The sequence below is a fragment of the Procambarus clarkii genome, chromosome 40 (assembly GCF_040958095.1).
Source record: "Procambarus clarkii isolate CNS0578487 chromosome 40, FALCON_Pclarkii_2.0, whole genome shotgun sequence".
NCBI classification, from domain to species: Eukaryota; Metazoa; Arthropoda; class Malacostraca; order Decapoda; family Cambaridae; genus Procambarus; species Procambarus clarkii.
Genome location: NC_091189.1, coordinates 25,215,541 through 25,235,398, shown reverse-complemented (window position 1 = coordinate 25,235,398; position 19,858 = coordinate 25,215,541). Strand labels below are relative to the sequence as shown.

At 61.6% G+C, this 19,858-nt stretch overlaps 1 protein-coding gene across 1 annotated transcript in view; it reads left to right on the top strand.

Annotated features, from left to right (window-relative positions):
• Nucleotides 1-253: 253 nt before the first annotated feature.
• LOC123748756 (leukocyte tyrosine kinase receptor-like) overlaps nt 254-19,858 on the top strand; it is a 104,676-nt gene continuing 85,071 nt past the window's right edge. The window contains exon 1 of the mRNA XM_069338878.1: nt 254-299. The gene's annotated coding sequence lies outside the window, so the exon portion shown is untranslated. The remainder of the gene's footprint in view (nt 300-19,858) is intronic.

Below are 19,858 nucleotides of genomic sequence, written 5' to 3'. Positions count from 1 at the left end.
GTAATACTGTTGTGTGATGGAGTAATACTGTTGTGTGATGGAGTAATACTGTTGTGTGATGGAGTAATACTGTTGTGTGATGGAGTAATACTGTTGTGTGATGGAGTAATACTGTTGTGTGATGGAGTAATACTGTTGTGTGATGGAGTAATACTGTTGTGTGAGTGAGTAATACTGTTGTGTGATGGAGTAATACTGTTGTGTGATGGAGTAATACTGTTGTGTGATGGAGTAATACTGTTGTATTCCCTCAGACTACCTGGAGTCTACACCATACAAGCCGCCTTCAAACAAAGTAGGTGAGTACCCCATTTGCCACCCTTTACCACAGTTGGTAAACCTGAGTTGGTATACCCCGTTGGTACACCCGCACCAGATTTCGTATACCAGTTGGTACACCTGCACTAAAGTTGGTATACCAGTTGGTACACCCACACCAGAGTTGGTATACCAGTTGGTACACCCACACCAGAGTTGGTATACCAGTTGGTACACCCGCACCAGAGTTGGTATACCAGTTGGTATACCAGTTCCAAAATTAGTTTACCAACACACTGTTCGTATGTGACCTTCAAAGTACTACCAGGAGGTGGACCTACAACCACCAGTTAACGAACCATCCAAGAATGGTTGTAATTACAACAACTATTGGTGGAAGGTACAAGATTGGACTGTTGGAACATGGGACAACCAGAATCAACCACAGCAGGCATACCGTACACGCTAATATGGTGCCAAATTGCAGAATGATCTTCAAATAAACGCTCTACAATCCTCAACCAGGCTATTAGACTGAGAGATAGTTAACTAACACCATTATAACAACTCTCACCTCTCACTCAACTCTCACACCAATTTTCCTCATCTAAAAAAAAAATCCATATATATGTTCTGTTTTTATTATAAATATTAAATGCTATGTACTATACAGATTCTATAATAGCCTTTGTCTTCATTCAGTAGTCCTCGAAATGTGTATATCACTTGATGAATGTATGAATGTATTGGACGATGTGTATGTTTACCTCTCGTTCAGTATTAAGTGCTTACACCAAACATGTAAACAATTTAACTGAATTTACTGAATTCTTGTAAGTTATGCCCATAAAGCGTATTAGCGGCTGTATTCAATTCACAGACTCTGTAACAATCAGTTACAGCACTGTAGCGTGTAATTCACAGACTCTGTAACAATCAGTTACAGCACTGTAGCGTGTCATTCACAGACTCTGTAACAATCAGTTACAGCACTGTAGCGTGTCATTCACAGACTCTGTAACAATCAGTTACAGCACTGTAGCGTGTAATTCACAGGCTCTGTAACAATCAGTTACAGCACTGTAGCGTGTAATTCTGTGTATTTCTCAAGCCAAAGGTTTTTTTATTATTATTATTTAAATAAGAATTATAAGCGCTGTCATTTAACACGAAGTAATTAGAACACCGGCAGGAAATTAGAACACCGGTAAGTTATTAGAACACCGGTAAGTAATTAGAACACCGGCAAGTAATTAGAACACCGGCAAGTAATAATACAACAATAATTAGAACACTACCAAGTAATCAGAGCACCATTGAGTAATTAGAACATGACCAAGTAATTAGGCCAACACTAAGTAACTAAAGCAAAAAGTAAAACCACCAACTAGAACACCAGGTGTTCTGAACACCAGGTGTTCTGAACACTCGCAGTTATCCTGGAACACCGCCAGGTGTGTCGGAACACCACCATGTGTGTCGGAACACCACCAGGTGTGTGTCGGAACACCACCAGGCGTGCCGGACCACCAGGCGTGTCGGAACACCACTATGTGTGTGTCGGAACACCACCATGTGTGTGTCGGAACACCACCATGTGTGTGTCGGAACACCACTATGTGTGTGTCGGAACACCACCATGTATGTGTCGGAACACCACCATGTGTGTGTCGGAACACCACCATGTGTGTGTCGGAACACCACCATGTGTGTCGGAACACGACCAGGTGTGCCGGAACACCTGGAACTGGAGCCGGTCGGCCGAGCGGACAGCACGCTGGATTTGTGATCCTGTGGTCCTGGGTTCGATCCCTGGCGCCGGCGAGAAACAATGGGCAGAGTTTCTTTCACCCTATGCCCCTGTTACCTAGCAGTAAAATAGGTACCTGGGTGTTAGTCAGCTGTCACGGGCTGCTTCCTGGGGGTGGAGGCCTAGTCGAGGACCGGGCCGCGGGGACACTAAAAAGCCACGAAATCATCTCAAGATAACCACCAGGTGTGTGTCGGAACACCACCAGGCGTGTCGGAACACCACCAGGTGTGCCGGAACACCACTATGTGTGCCAGAACACCACCATGTGTGTCGGAACACCACCATGTGTGTCGGAACACCACCATGTGTGTCGGAACACCACCATGTGTGTCGGAACACCACCATGTGTGTCGGAACACCACCATGTGTGTCGGAACACCACCATGTGTGTCGGAACACCACCATGTGTGTCGGAACACCACCATGTGTGTCGGAACACCACCATGTGTGTCGGAACACCACCATGTGTGTCGGAACACCACCAGGTGTGTCGGAACACCACCAGGTGTGCCGGAACACCACCAGGTGTGTCGGAACACCACCATGTGTGTCGGAACACCACCATGTGTGTCGGAACACCACCAGGTGTGCCGGAACACCACTAGGTGTGCCGGAACACCACCAGGTGTGCCGGAACACCACCAGGTGTGTCGGAACACCACCAAGTGTGCCGGAACACCACCAGGTGTGCCGGAACACCACCATGTGTTTTGAAACACCACCATGTGTTTCGGAACACCACCAGGTGTGCCGGAACACCACCAGGTGTGCCGGAACACCACCATGTGTGTCGGAACACCACCAGGTGTGTCGGAACACCACCATGTGTGTCGGAACACCACCAGGCGTGCCAGACCACCAGGCGTGTCGGAACACCACCAGGTGTGCCGGAACACCACCATGTGTTTCGAAACACCACCAGGTGTGCCGGAACACCACCATGTGTTTCGAAACACCACCATGTGTTTCGGAACACCACCATGTGTGCCGGAACACCACCAGGTGTGCCGGAACACCACCATGTGTGTCGGAACACCACCGTGTGTGCCGGAACACCACCAGGTGTGCCGGAACACTACCAGGCGTGCCGGAACACCACCAGGTGTGCCAGACCACCAGGCGTGTCGGAACACCACCGTGTGTGTCGGAACACCACCAGGTGTGCCGGAACACCACCAGGTGTGCCGGAACACCACCATGTGTGTCGGAACACCACCAGGCGTGCCAGACTACCAGGAGTGTCGGAACACCACCAGGCGTGTCGGAACACCACCAGGTGTGCCAGACCACCAGGCGTGTCGGAACACCACCGTGTGTGCCGGAACACCACCAGGCGTGTCGAAACACCACCAGGCGTGTCGGAACACCACCAGGTGTGCCAGACCACCAGGCGTGTCGTAACACCACCGTGTGTGCCGGAACACCACCAGGCGTGTCGGAACACCACCAGGCGTGTCGGAACACCACCAGGCGTGCCAGACCACCAGGTGTGCCGGAACACCACCAGGTGTGCCGGAACACCACCATGTGTGTCGGAACACCAGGTGTGCCGGAACACCACCAGGTGTGTCGGAACACCAGGTGTGCCGGAACACCACCAGGTGTGCCGGAACACCACCATGTGTGTCGGAACACAACCAGGTGTGCCGGAACACTCCATGTGTGTCGGAACACCACCAGGTGTGCCGGAACACCACCAGGTGTGTCGGAACACCACCATGTGTGTCGGAACACCACCAGGCGTGCCAGACCACCAGGCGTGTCGGAACACCACCAGGTGTGTCGGAACACCACCAGGTGTGCCGGAACACCACCATGTGTGTCGGAACACCACCGTGTGTGCCGGAACACCACCAGGTGTGCCGGAACACCATGTGTGTCGGAACACCACCAGGCGTGCCAGACCACCAGGCGTGTCGGAACACCACCAGGTGTGTCGGAACACCACCAGGTGTGCCGGAACACCACCATGTGTGTCGGAACACCACCGTGTGTGCCGGAACACCACCAGGTGTGCCGGAACACCACCATGTGTGTCGGAACACCACCAGGCGTGTCGGAACACCACCAGGTGTGTCGGAACACCACCAGGTGTGCCGGAACACCACCATGTGTGTCGGAACACCACCAGGCGTGCCAGACCACCGGTCGTGTCGGAACACCACCAGGTGTGCCAGACCACCAGGCGTGTCGGAACACCACCGTGTGTGTCGGAACACCACCAGGTGTGCCGGAACACCACCAGTTGTGCCGGAACACCACCATGTGTGTCGGAACACCACCGTGTGTGCCGGAACACCACCAGGCATGTCGGAACACCACCAGGTGTGCCAGACCACCAGGCGTGTCGGAACACCACCGTGTGTGTCGGAACACCACCAGGCGTGTCGGAACACCACCAGGTGTGTCGGAACACCACCAGGTGTGCCAGACCACCAGGCGTGTCGGAACACTACCAGGTGTGTTGGAACACCACCAGGCGTGCCGGAACACCACCAGGCGTGTCGGAACACCACCAGGCGTGTCGGAACACCACCAGGTGTGCCAGACCACCAGGCGTGTCGGAACACCACCAGGCGTGCCAGACCACCAGGCGTGTCGGAACACCACCAGGCGTGTCGGAACACCACCAGGCGTGTCGGAACACCACCAGGCGTGCCGGAACACTACCATTTGTGTCGGAACACCACCAGGTGTGCCGGAACACTACAATTTGTGTCGGAACACCACCAGGCGTGCCAGACCACCAGGCGTGCCGGAACACCACCAGGTGTGCCAGACCACCAGGCGTGCCAGACCACCAGGCGTGTCGGAACACCACCAGGCGTGTCGGAACACCACCAGGCGTGCCGGAACACCACCATTTGTGTCGGAACACCACCAGGTGTGCCGAAACACCACCAGGTGTGTCGGAACACCACCAGGCGTGCCGGAACACCACCATTTGTGTCGGAACACCACCAGGTGTGCCAGACCACCAGTCGTGTCGGAACACCACCAGGCGTGCCAGACCACCAGGCGTGCCGGAACACCACCAGGTGTGCCAGAACACCACCATTTGTGTCGGAACACCACCAGGTGTGCCGGAACACCACCAGGAGTGTCGGAACACCACCAGGCGTGCCGGAACACCACCAGGCGTGCCGGAACACCACCATTTGTGTCGGAACACCACCAGGTGTGCCGGAACACCACCATTTGTGCCGGAACACCACCAGGCGTGCCGGAACACCACCAGGCGTGCCGGAACACCACCAGGCGTGCCGGAACACCACCAGGTGTGCCAGACCACCAGGCGTGCCGGAACACCACCAGGCGTGCCAGACCACCAGGTGTGTCGGAACACCACCAGGTGTGCCAGACCACCAGGCGTGCCGGAACACCAGGTGTGCCGGAACACCACCAGGCGTGCCAGACCACCAGGCGTGCCAGACCACCAGGTGTGCCGGAACACCACCAGGCGTGCCAGACCACCAGGCGTGTCGGAACACCACCAGGTGTGCCAGACCACCAGGCGTGCCAGACCACCAGGTGTGCCGGAACACCACCAGGCGTGCCAGACCACCAGGCGTGCCGGAACACCACCAGGTGTGCCAGACCACCAGGCGTGCCGGAACACCACCAGGCGTGCCAGACCACCAGGCGTGCCAGACCACCAGGCGTGCCAGACCACCAGTCGTGTCGGAACACCACCAGGCGTGCCAGACCACCAGGCGTGCCGGAACACCACCAGGTGTGCCGGAACACCACCAGGCGTGCCGGAACACCACCAGGCGTGCCAGACCACCAGTCGTGTCGGAACACCACCAGGCGTGCCAGACCACCAGTCGTGTCGGAACACCACCAGGCGTGCCAGACCACCAGTCGTGTCGGAACACCACCAGGCGTGCCAGACCACCAGGCGTGCCAGACCACCAGGCGTGCCGGAACACCACCAGGCGTGCCGGAACACCACCAGGTGTGCCAGACCACCAGGCGTGCCGGAACACCACCAGGCGTGCCAGACCACCAGGCGTGCCAGACCACCAGGCGTGCCAGACCACCAGGCGTGCCGGAACACCACCAGGCGTGCCAGACCACCAGGTGGGTCGGAACACCACCAGGCGTGCCAGACCACCAGGTGTGTCGGAACACCACCAGGTGTGCCAGACCACCAGGTGTGTCGGAACACAACCAGGTGTGCCAGACCACCAGGCGTGCCGGAACACCACCAGGCGTGCCAGACCACCAGGTGTGCCAGACCACCAGGCGTGCCGGAACACCACCAGGCGTGCCAGACCACCAGGCGTGCCGGAACACCACCAGGCGTGCCAGACCACCAGGCGTGCCGGAACACCACCAGGCGTGCCAGACCACCAGGCGTGCCGGAACACCACCAGGCGTGCCAGACCACCAGGCGTGCCGGAACACCACCAGGCGTGCCAGACCACCAGGCGTGCCAGACCACCAGGCGTGCCGGAACACCACCAGGTGTGCCAGACCACCACCAGGCGTGCCAGACCACCAGGCGTGCCAGACCACCAGGCGTGCCGGAACACCACCAGGTGTGCCAGACCACCACCAGGCGTGCCGGAACACCACCAGGCGTGCCAGACCACCAGGCGTGCCGGAACACCACCAGGTGTGCCAGACCACCGCCAGGCGTGCCGGAACACCACCAGGCGTGCCGGAACACCACCAGGCGTGCCGGAACACCACCAGGCGTGCCGGAACACCACCAGGCGTGCCGGAACACCAGGCGTGCCAGACCACCAGGCGTGCCGGAACACCACCAGGCGTGCCGGAACACCAGGCGTGCCGGAACACCACCAGGCGTGCCGGAACACCACCAGGCGTGCCGGAACACCAGGCGTGCCAGACCACCAGGCGTGCCGGAACACCACCAGGTGTGCCAGACCACCACCAGGCGTGCCAGACCACCAGGGCGTGCCAGACCACCAGGCGTGCCAGACCACCAGGCGTGCCGGAAACACCACCAGGCGTGCCGGAACACCACCAGGCGTGCCGGAACACCACCAGGCGTGCCGGAACACCACCAGGTGTGCCAGACCACCAGGCGTGCCGGAACACCACCAGGCGTGCCAGACCACCAGGCGTGCCAGACCACCAGGCGTGCCGGAACACCACCAGGCGTGCCAGACCACCAGGCGTGCCAGACCACCAGGCGTGCCAGACCACCAGGCGTGCCAGACCACCAGGCGTGCCGGAACACCACCAGGTGTGCCAGACCACCACCAGGCGTGCCAGACCACCAGGCGTGCCAGACCACCAGGCGTGCCGGAACACCACCAGGTGTGCCAGACCACCACCAGGCGTGCCGGAACACCACCAGGCGTGCCAGACCACCAGGCGTGCCGGAACACCACCAGGTGTGCCAGACCACCACCAGGCGTGCCGGAACACCACCAGGCGTGCCGGAACACCACCAGGCGTGCCGGAACACCACCAGGCGTGCCGGAACACCACCAGGCGTGCCGGAACACCAGGCGTGCCAGACCACCAGGCGTGCCGGAACACCACCAGGCGTGCCGGAACACCAGGCGTGCCGGAACACCACCAGGCGTGCCGGAACACCACCAGGCGTGCCGGAACACCAGGCGTGCCAGACCACCAGGCGTGCCGGAACACCACCAGGTGTGCCAGACCACCACCAGGCGTGCCAGACCACCAGGCGTGCCAGACCACCAGGCGTGCCAGACCACCAGGCGTGCCGGAACACCACCAGGCGTGCCGGAACACCACCAGGCGTGCCGGAACACCACCAGGCGTGCCGGAACACCACCAGGTGTGCCAGACCACCAGGCGTGCCGGAACACCACCAGGCGTGCCAGACCACCAGGCGTGCCAGACCACCAGGCGTGCCAGACCACCAGGCGTGCCGGAACACCACCAGGCGTGCCAGACCACCAGGCGTGCCAGACCACCAGGCGTGCCAGACCACCAGGTGTGTCGGAACACCACCAGGCGTGCCAGACCACCAGGTGTGTCGGAACACCACCAGGTGTGCCAGACCACCAGGCGTGCCAGACCACCAAGCGTGCCGGAACACCACCAGGCGTGCCAGACCACCAGGCGTGCCAGACCACCAGGTGTGTCGGAACACCACCAGGTGTGCCAGACCACCAGGCGTGCCGGAACACCACCAGGCGTGCCAGACCACCAGGCGTGCCGGAACACCACCAGGTGTGCCAGACCACCAGGCGTGCCGGAACACCACCAGGCGTGCCAGACCACCAGGCGTGCCAGACCACCAGGCGTGCCAGACCACCAGGTGTGCCAGACCACCAGGTGTGTCGGAACACCACCAGGCGTGCCAGACCACCAGGTGTGCCAGACCACCAGGCGTGCCGGAACACCACCAGGCGTGCCAGACCACCAGGCGTGCCGGAACACCACCAGGCGTGCCAGACCACCAGGTGTGTCGGAACACCACCAGGCGTGCCAGACCACCAGGTGTGTCGGAACACCACCAGGTGTGCCAGACCACCAGGTGTGTCGGAACACCACCAGGTGTGCCGGAACACCACCAGGTGTGTCGGAACACCACCAGGCGTGCCAGACCACCAGGTGTGTCGGAACACCACCAGGTGTGTCGGAACACCACCAGGCGTGCCGGAACACCACCAGGCGTGCCAGACCACCAGGTGTGCCAGACCACCAGCCGTGCCGGAACACCACCAGGCGTGCCAGACCACCAGGCGTGCCAGACCACCAGGCGTGCCAGACCACCAGGCGTGCCAGACCACCAGGCGTGCCAGACCACCAGGCGTGCCAGACCACCAGGCGTGCCAGACCACCAGGCGTGCCAGACCACCAGGTGTGCCAGACCACCAGGCGTGCCAGACCACCAGGCGTGCCAGACCACCAGGCGTGCCAGACCACCAGGTGTGCCAGACCACCAGGCGTGCCAGACCACCAGGCGTGCCAGACCACCAGGCGTGCCAGACCACCAGGCGTGCCAGACCACCAGGCGTGCCAGACCACCAGGCGTGCCAGACCACCAGGCGTGCCAGACCACCAGGTGTGCCAGACCACCAGGCGTGCCAGACCACCAGGCGTGCCAGACCACCAGGTGTGCCAGACCACCAGGCGTGCCAGACCACCAGGCGTGCCAGACCACCAGGCGTGCCGGAACACCACCAGGCGTGCCAGACCACCAGGCGTGCCGGAACACCACCAGGTGTGCCAGACCACCAGGCGTGCCGGAACACCACCAGGCGTGCCAGACCACCAGGCGTGCCAGACCACCAGGTGTGCCAGACCACCAGGCGTGCCAGACCACCAGGCGTGCCAGACCACCAGGTGTGCCAGACCACCAGGCGTGCCAGACCACCAGGCGTGCCAGACCACCAGGTGTGCCAGACCACCAGGCGTGCCAGACCACCAGGTGTGCCAGACCACCAGGTGTGCCAGACCACCAGGTGTGCCAGACCACCAGGCGTGCCAGACCACCAGGCGTGCCAGACCACCAGGCGTGCCAGACCACCAGGCGTGCCAGACCACCAGGTGTGTCGGAACACCACCAGGCGTGCCGGAACACCACCAGGTGTGCCGGAACACCACCAGGCGTGCCAGACCACCAGGCGTGCCAGACCACCACCAGGTGTGCCGGAACACCACCAGGCGTGCCAGACCACCAGGTGTGTCGGAACACCACCAGGCGTGCCAGACCACCAGGTGTGTCGGAACACCACCAGGTGTGCCAGACCACCAGGCGTGCCAGACCACCAGGCGTGCCAGACCACCAGGCGTGCCAGACCACCAGGCGTGCCAGACCACCAGGTGTGTCGGAACACCACCAGGCGTGCCGGAACACCACCAGGTGTGCCGGAACACCACCAGGCGTGCCAGACCACCAGGTGTGTCGGAACACCACCAGGCGTGCCAGACCACCAGGTGTGTCGGAACACCACCAGGCGTGCCGGAACACCACCAGGCGTGCCAGACCACCAGGCGTGCCAGACCACCAGGCGTGCCGGAACACCACCAGGCGTGCCAGACCACCAGGCGTGCCGGAACACCACCAGGCGTGCCAGACCACCACCAGGTGTGCTGGAACACCACCAGGCGTGCCAGACCACCAGGCGTGCCAGACCACCAGGTGTGTCGGAACACCACCAGGCGTGCCGGAACACCACCAGGCGTGCCAGACCACCACCAGGTGTGCCGGAACACCACCAGGCGTGCCAGACCACCAGGCGTGCCAGACCACCAGGTGTGCCAGACCACCAGGTGTGCCGGAACACCACCAGGCGTGCCAGACCACCAGGCGTGCCAGACCACCAGGTGTGCCAGACCACCAGGTGTGCCGGAACACCACCAGGCGTGCCAGACCACCAGGCGTGCCAGACCACCAGGTGTGCCAGACCACCAGGTGTGCCGGAACACCACCAGGCGTGCCAGACCACCAGGTGTGTCGGAACACCACCAGGTGTGTCGGAACACCACCAGGTGTGCCAGACCACCAGGTGTGTCGGAACACCACCAGGCGTGCCAGACCACCAGGTGTGCCGGAACACCACCAGGCGTGCCAGACCACCAGGTGTGCCGGAACACCACCAGGCGTGCCAGACCACCAGGTGTGCCGGAACACCACCAGGTGTGCCAGACCACCAGGTGTGTCGGAACACCACCAGGCGTGCCAGACCACCAGGCGTGCCAGACCACCAGGCGTGCCAGACCACCAGGTGTGCCGGAACACCACCAGGCGTGCCAGACCACCAGGCGTGCCAGACCACCAGGCGTGCCAGACCACCAGGCGTGCCAGACCACCAGGCGTGCCAGACCACCAGGCGTGCCAGACCACCAGGTGTGCCAGACCACCAGGTGTGCCGGAACACCACCAGGCGTGCCAGACCACCAGGCGTGCCAGACCACCAGGTGTGCCAGACCACCAGGTGTGCCGGAACACCACCAGGCGTGCCAGACCACCAGGCGTGCCAGACCACCACCAGGTGTGCCGGAACACCACCAGGCGTGCCAGACCACCAGGTGTGCCAGACCACCAGGTGTGCCAGACCACCAGGCGTGCCAGACCACCACCAGGTGTGCCGGAACACCACCAGGCGTGCCAGACCACCAGGCGTGCCAGACCACCACCAGGTGTGCCGGAACACCACCAGGCGTGCCAGACCACCAGGCGTGCCAGACCACCAGGTGTGCCGGAACACCACCAGGCGTGTCGGAACACCACCAGGCGTGTCGGAACACCACCAGGCGTGCCGGAACACCACCAGGCGTGTCGGAACACCACCAGGCGTGGCGGAACACCACCAGGCGTGCCAGACCACCAGGCGCGCCAGACCACCACCAGGTGTGCCGGAACACCACCAGGCGTGCCAGACCACCAGGTGTGCCAGACCACCAGGTGTGCCAGACCACCAGGCGTGCCAGACCACCACCAGGTGTGCCGGAACACCACCAGGCGTGCCAGACCACCAGGCGTGCCAGACCACCAGGCGTGCCAGACCACCACCAGGTGTGCCGGAACACCACCAGGCGTGCCAGACCACCAGGTGTGCCGGAACACCACCAGGCGTGCCAGACCACCAGGCGTGCCGGAACACCAGCAGGCGTGCCAGACCACCAGGTGTGCCGGAACACCACCAGGCGTGCCGGAACACCACCAGGCGTGTCGGAACACCACCAGGCGTGCCGGAACACCACCAGGCGTGTCGGAACACCACCAGGCGTGTCGGAACACCACCAGGCGTGCCGGAACACCACCAGGCGTGCCGGAACACCACCAGGCGTGTCGGAACACCACCAGGCGTGCCGGAACACCACCAGGCGTGCCAGACCACCAGGTGTGCCGGAACACCACCAGGCGTGTCGGAACACCACCAGGCGTGCCAGACCACCAGGTGTGCCGGAACACCACCAGGCGTGCCGGAACACCACCAGGCGTGCCAGACCACCAGGTGTGCCGGAACACCACCAGGCGTGCCAGACCACCAGGCGTGTCGGAACACCACCAGGCGTGCCAGACCACCAGGCGTGCCGGAACACCACCAGGCGTGTCGGAACACCACCAGGCGTGTCGGAACACCACCAGGCGTGCCGGAACACCACCAGGCGTGCCAGACCACCAGGCGTGCCGGAACACCACCAGGCGTGTCGGAACACCACCAGGCGTGTCGGAACACCACCAGGCGTGCCGGAACACCACCAGGCGTGTCGGAACACCACCAGGCGTGTCGGAACACCACCAGGCGTGCCGGAACACCACCAGGCGTGCCAGACCACCAGGCGTGCCAGACCACCAGGCGTGTCGGAACACCACCAGGCGTGTCGGAACACCACCAGGCGTGCCGGAACACCACCAGGCGTGCCGGAACACCACCAGGCGTGCCGGAACACCACCAGGCGTGCCAGACCACCAGGCGTGCCGGAACACCACCAGGCGTGCCAGACCACCAGGCGTGCCGGAACACCACCAGGCGTGTCGGAACACCACCAGGCGTGCCGGAACACCAGGCGTGCCAGACCACCAGGCGTGCCGGAACACCACCAGGCGTGCCGGAACACCACCAGGTGTGCCAGACCACCAGGCGTGCCAGACCACCAGGCGTGCCGGAACACCACCAGGCGTGCCAGACCACCAGGCGTGCCGGAACACCACCAGGCGTGCCAGACCACCAGTCGTGCCGGAACACCAGGTGTGCCGGAACACCACCAGGCGTGCCAGACCACCAGGCGTGCCAGACCACCAGGCGTGCCAGACCACCAGGCGTGCCAGACCACCAGGCGTGCCAGACCACCAGGCGTGCCAGACCACCAGGCGTGCCAGACCACCAGGTGTGCCAGACCACCAGGTGTGCCGGAACACCACCAGGCGTGCCAGACCACCAGGCGTGCCAGACCACCAGGTGTGCCAGACCACCTGGTGTGCCGGAACACCACCAGGCGTGCCAGACCACCAGGCGTGCCAGACCACCACCAGGTGTGCCGGAACACCACCAGGCGTGCCAGACCACCAGGTGTGCCAGACCACCAGGTGTGCCAGACCACCAGGCGTGCCAGACCACCACCAGGTGTGCCGGAACACCACCAGGCGTGCCAGACCACCAGGCGTGCCAGACCACCACCAGGTGTGCCGGAACACCACCAGGCGTGCCAGACCACCAGGCGTGCCAGACCACCAGGTGTGCCGGAACACCACCAGGCGTGTCGGAACACCACCAGGCGTGTCGGAACACCACCAGGCGTGCCGGAACACCACCAGGCGTGTCGGAACACCACCAGGCGTGCCGGAACACCACCAGGCGTGCCAGACCACCAGGCGTGCCAGACCACCACCAGGTGTGCCGGAACACCACCAGGCGTGCCAGACCACCAGGTGTGCCAGACCACCAGGTGTGCCAGACCACTAGGCGTGCCAGACCACCACCAGGTGTGCCGGAACACCACCAGGCGTGCCAGACCACCAGGCGTGCCAGACCACCACCAGGTGTGCCGGAACACCACCAGGCGTGCCAGACCACCAGGTGTGCCGGAACACCACCAGGCGTGCCAGACCACCAGGCGTGCCGGAACACCACCAGGCGTGCCAGACCACCAGGTGTGCCGGAACACCACCAGGCGTGCCGGAACACCACCAGGCGTGTCGGAACACCACCAGGCGTGCCGGAACACCACCAGGCGTGTCGGAACACCACCAGGCGTGTCGGAACACCACCAGGCGTGCCGGAACACCACCAGGCGTGCCGGAACACCACCAGGCGTGTCGGAACACCACCAGGCGTGCCGGAACACCACCAGGCGTGCCAGACCACCAGGTGTGCCGGAACACCACCAGGCGTGTCGGAACACCACCAGGCGTGCCAGACCACCAGGTGTGCCGGAACACCACCAGGCGTGCCGGAACACCACCAGGCGTGCCAGACCACCAGGTGTGCCGGAACACCACCAGGCGTGCCAGACCACCAGGCGTGTCGGAACACCACCAGGCGTGCCAGACCACCAGGCGTGCCGGAACACCACCAGGCGTGTCGGAACACCACCAGGCGTGTCGGAACACCACCAGGCGTGCCGGAACACCACCAGGCGTGCCAGACCACCAGGCGTGCCGGAACACCACCAGGCGTGTCGGAACACCACCAGGCGTGTCGGAACACCACCAGGCGTGCCGGAACACCACCAGGCGTGTCGGAACACCACCAGGCGTGTCGGAACACCACCAGGCGTGCCGGAACACCACCAGGCGTGCCAGACCACCAGGCGTGCCAGACCACCAGGCGTGTCGGAACACCACCAGGCGTGTCGGAACACCACCAGGCGTGCCGGAACACCACCAGGCGTGCCGGAACACCACCAGGCGTGCCGGAACACCACCAGGCGTGCCAGACCACCAGGCGTGCCGGAACACCACCAGGCGTGCCAGACCACCAGGCGTGCCGGAACACCACCAGGCGTGTCGGAACACCACCAGGCGTGCCGGAACACCACCAGGCGTGCCAGACCACCAGGCGTGCCGGAACACCACCAGGCGTGCCGGAACACCACCAGGTGTGCCAGACCACCAGGCGTGCCAGACCACCAGGCGTGCCGGAACACCACCAGGCGTGCCAGACCACCAGGCGTGCCGGAACACCACCAGGCGTGCCAGACCACCAGGCGTGCCGGAACACCACCAGGCGTGCCAGACCACCAGGCGTGCCGGAACACCACCAGGTGTGCCGGAACACCACCAGGCGTGCCAGACCACCAGGCGTGCCAGACCACCAGGCGTGCCGGAACACCACCAGGCGTGCCAGACCACCAGGCGTGCCGGAACACCACCAGGCGTGTCGGAACACCACCAGGTGTGCCGGAACACCACCAGGCGTGCCAGACCACCAGGTGTGCCGGAACACCACCAGGCGTGTCGGAACACCACCAGGCGTGCCGGAACACCACCAGGTGTGCCGGAACACCACCAGGCGTGCCAGACCACCAGGCGTGCCAGACCACCAGGCGTGCCGGAACACCACCAGGCGTGCCAGACCACCAGGTGTGCCGGAACACCACCAGGCGTGCCAGACCACCAGGCGTGCCGGAACACCACCAGGCGTGTCGGAACACCACCAGGCGTGCCAGACCACCAGGCGTGCCAGACCACCAGGCGTGCCGGAACACCACCAGGCGTGCCAGACCACCAGGCGTGCCGGAACACCACCAGGTGTGCCGGAACACCACCAGGCGTGCCAGACCACCAGGTGTGCCGGAACACCACCAGGCGTGCCAGACCACCAGGCGTGCCGGAACACCACCAGGCGTGCCAGACCACCAGGCGTGCCGGAACACCACCAGGCGTGCCAGACCACCAGGCGTGCCGGAACACCACCAGGTGTGCCGGAACACCACCAGGCGTGCCAGACCACCAGGTGTGCCAGACCACCAGGTGTGCCGGAACACCACCAGGCGTGCCAGACCACCAGGTGTGCCAGACCACCAGGTGTGCCGGAACACCATAAGGTGTGCCAGACCACCAGGTGTGCCGGAACACCACCAGGCGTGCCAGACCACCAGGCGTGCCAGACCACCAGGCGTGCCGGAACACCACCAGGTGTGTCGGAACACCACCAGGCGTGCCAGACCACCAGGTGTGCCGGAACACCACCAGGTGTGCCGGAACACCACCAGGCGTGCCAGACCACCAGGCGTGCCAGACCACCAGGCGTGCCAGACCACCAGGCGTGCCAGACCACCAGGTGTGCCGGAACACCACCAAGCGTGCCAGACCACCAGGCGTGCCGGAACACCACCAGGCGTGTCGGAACACCACCAGGTGTGCCGGAACACCACCAGGCGTGCCAGACCACCAGGCGTGCCGGAACACCACCAGGTGTGCCGGAACACCACCAGGCGTGCCAGACCACCAGGCGTGCCGGAACACCACCAGGTGTGCCGGAACACCACCAGGCGTGCCAGACCACCAGGTGTGCCGGAACACCACCAGGCGTGCCGGAACACCACCAGGCGTGCCGGAACACCACCAGGCGTGCCAGACCACCAGGCGTGCCGGAACACCACCAGGCGTGCCAGACCACCAGGCGTGCCAGACCACCAGGCGTGCCAGACCACCAGGCGTGCCAGACCACCAGGCGTGCCGGAACACCACCAGGCGTGCCAGACCACCAGGCGTGCCGGAACACCACCAGGTGTGCCGGAACACCACCAGGCGTGCCAGACCACCAGGCGTGCCAGACCACCAGGCGTGCCAGACCACCAGGTGTGCCTGACCACCAGGCGTGCCGGAACACCACCAGGTGTGCCAGACCACCAGGCGTGCCGGAACACCACCAGGCGTGCCGGAACACCACGGACCAGGACTCGTCAACTATTTACACTACCACTTACGAAACCTGTACATCTATCCTCAGCCATGGCGGCTTTGTTTACACTTATCCAATAGTTTTATCTGCGAAGAACAACGAGGCTGTCTTCCGAGCGCGTCGACTGAATAATAAATACAGATTATGCCGTCATGTTCGAGGGAAGATGTACAGGTTTCGTAAGTAGGCCATTAAATGCTGGGTGACTCGTGGCCCTTATGAGTGTAACGGTGCACACCAGTGTGGTGGAGGACACAAGGCCGGGCTGGAGGTGGAGCAGCCTACCTGTTGGTCACACAGGACCTCTCAACTATTGCTTCTCGCAATGGGCACATGTCAGTTTCCTTTTTTTTGTCTTCAGTGTAGATAAGGGGTTCTCGTTTTCCTGTTGGTGTGGGGGAGATAAGGGGTTCTCTCAGTGTATACTGATAAGGGGTGTTGTGTTCCTGTCAGTATAGAGAGACAGGCGGGGGTCTCTCTCTCTCTCTCACTCTCTGTCTGTCTGTCTGTCTGTCTGTCTGTCTGTCTGTCTGTCTGTTTCTCTCTCTCTCTCTCTCTCTCTCTCTCTCTCTCTCTCTCTCTCTCTCTCTCTCTCTCTCTCTCTCTCTCTCTCTCTCTCTCTCTCTCTCTCTCTCTCTCTCACTGTTGAGAGATTAGGCGCCTTATTTTCCTACCAGTGTAGAGAGGTAATGGGTGTCGTTGTCCATATCCAACACCCTCCCCCATCACCACCACCACCACCACCTCCACCACCTCCACCACCTCCACCATCCCCAGAACAAGCACCACCAGAACCACCACCACCACCCCCAGAACAACCACCACCACCACCACCACCACCACCACCATCACCAGAACAACCACCACCACCATCACCACCACCAGAACAACCACCACCATCACCAGAACAACCACCACCACCACCAGAACAACCACCACCACCACCACCACCACCAGAACAACCACCACCACCCCTAGAACAACCACCACCACCACCACCACCACCACCATCACCAGAACAACCACCACCACCATCACCACCACCAGAACAACCACCACCATCACCAGAACAACCACCACCACCACCAGAACAACCACCACCACCACCACCACCAGAACAACCACCACCACCACCACCACCACCACCACCAGAACAACCACCACCACCACCAGAACAACCACCACCAGAACAACCACCACCAGAACAACCACCACCAGAACAACCACCACCACCACCACCACCACCACCACCAGAACAACCACCACCACCACCACCACCTCCACCACCTCCACCATCCCCAGAACAAGCACCACCAGAACAACCACCACCACCCCCAGAACAACCACCACCACCACCACCACCACCACCACCACCATCACCAGAACAACCACCACCACCATCACCACCACCAGAACAACCACCACCATCACCAGAACAACCACCACCACCACCAGAACAACCACCACCACCACCACCACCAGAACAACCACCACCACCACCAGAACAACCACCACCACCACCAGAACAACCACCACCACCACCACCACCACCACCACCAGAACAACCACCACCAGAACAACCACCGCCACCACCACCACCACCACCACCACCAGAACAACCACCACCAGAACAACCACCACCACCACCACCACCACCTCCACCAGAACAACCAACACCAGAACAACCACCGCCACCACCACCACCACCACCACCACCAGAACAACCACCACCAGAACAACCACCACAACCACCACCACCACCAGAACAACCACCACCACCACCACCACCACCAGAACAACCACCACAACCACCACCACCACCAGAACAACCACCACCACCACCACCACCAGAACAACCACCACCACCACCACCAGAACAACCACCACCACCACCAGAACCACCAACACCACCACCACCACCACCAGAACAACCACCACCACAACCACCCCCGGAACAACCACCACCACCCGAACAACCACCACCAGAACAACCACCACCACCACCACCACTACCACCCCCGGAACAACCACCACCACCACCACCCCCGGAACAACCACCACCAGAACAACCACCACCAGAACCACCACCACCACCACTACCACCCCCGGAACAACCACCACCACCACCACCACCACCACCAGAACAACCACCACCACCACCACCAGAACAACCACCACCCCCTCCACCCCCAAAACAACAACCACCACCACCCAACGTGTATCACCACAATTTCTTCAACGTAATTACTGAAAAGAATAATAAAAGGTTTTCCACAAATTAACATGTATGTATTGTTCATGTTGAAGTTGGTTGTTGTGGAAGAGGCAGCGGGTGAGAGGTAACTAATTAGCAGGAGCTGTAGCCCACCTGTACACGCCAACTGACAGTCTGCAAGCAACACCTACCTTGATGACAGTCTGCAAGCAACACCTACCTTGATGACAGTCTGCAGGCAACAACTACCTTGATGGCAGTCTGCAAGCAACACCTGCCTTGATGACAGTCTGCAAGCAACACCTGCCTTGATGACAGTCTGCAAGCAACACCTACCTTGATGACAGTCTGCAAGCAACACCTGCCATGATGACAGTCTGCAAGCAACACTTGCCTTGATGACAGTCTGCAAGCAACACCTGCATTGATGACAGTCTGCAAGCAACACCTGCCTTGATGACAGTCTGCAAGCAACACCTACCTTGATGATAGTCTGCAAGCAACACCTGCCATGATGACAGTCTGCAAGCAACACCTACCTTGATGACAGTCTAAAAGCAACACCTGCCTTGATGACAGTCTGCAAGCAACACCTGCATTGATGACAGTCTGCAAGCAACACCTGCCATGATGACAGTCTGCAAGCAACACTTGCCTTGATGACAGTCTGCAAGCAACACCTGCATTGATGACAGTCTGCAAGCAACACCTACCTTGATGACAGTCTGCAAGCAACACCTGCCTTGATGACAGTCTGCAAGCAACACCTGCCTTGATGACAGTCTGCAAGCAACACCTGCCTTGATGACAGTCTGCAAGCAACACCTGCCTTGATGACAGTCTGCAAGCAACACCTGCCTTGATGACAGTCTGCAGGCAACAACTACCATCATTACAGTCTGCAGGCAACAACTACCATCATTACAGTCTGCAGGCAACAACTACCGTCATTACAGTCTGCAGGCAACAACTACCATCATTACAGTCTGCAGGCAACAACTACCATCATTACAGTCTGCAGGCAACAACTATCATCATGACAGTCTGCAGGCAACAACTACCATCATTACAGTCTGCAGGCAACAACTATCAACATTACAGTCTGCAGGCAACAACTATCATCATTACAGTCTGCAGGCAACAACTATCATCATTACAGTCTGCAGGCAACAACTACCATCATTACAGTCTGCAGGCAACAACTATCAACATTACAGTCTGCAGGCAACAACTATCATCATTACAGTCTGCAGGCAA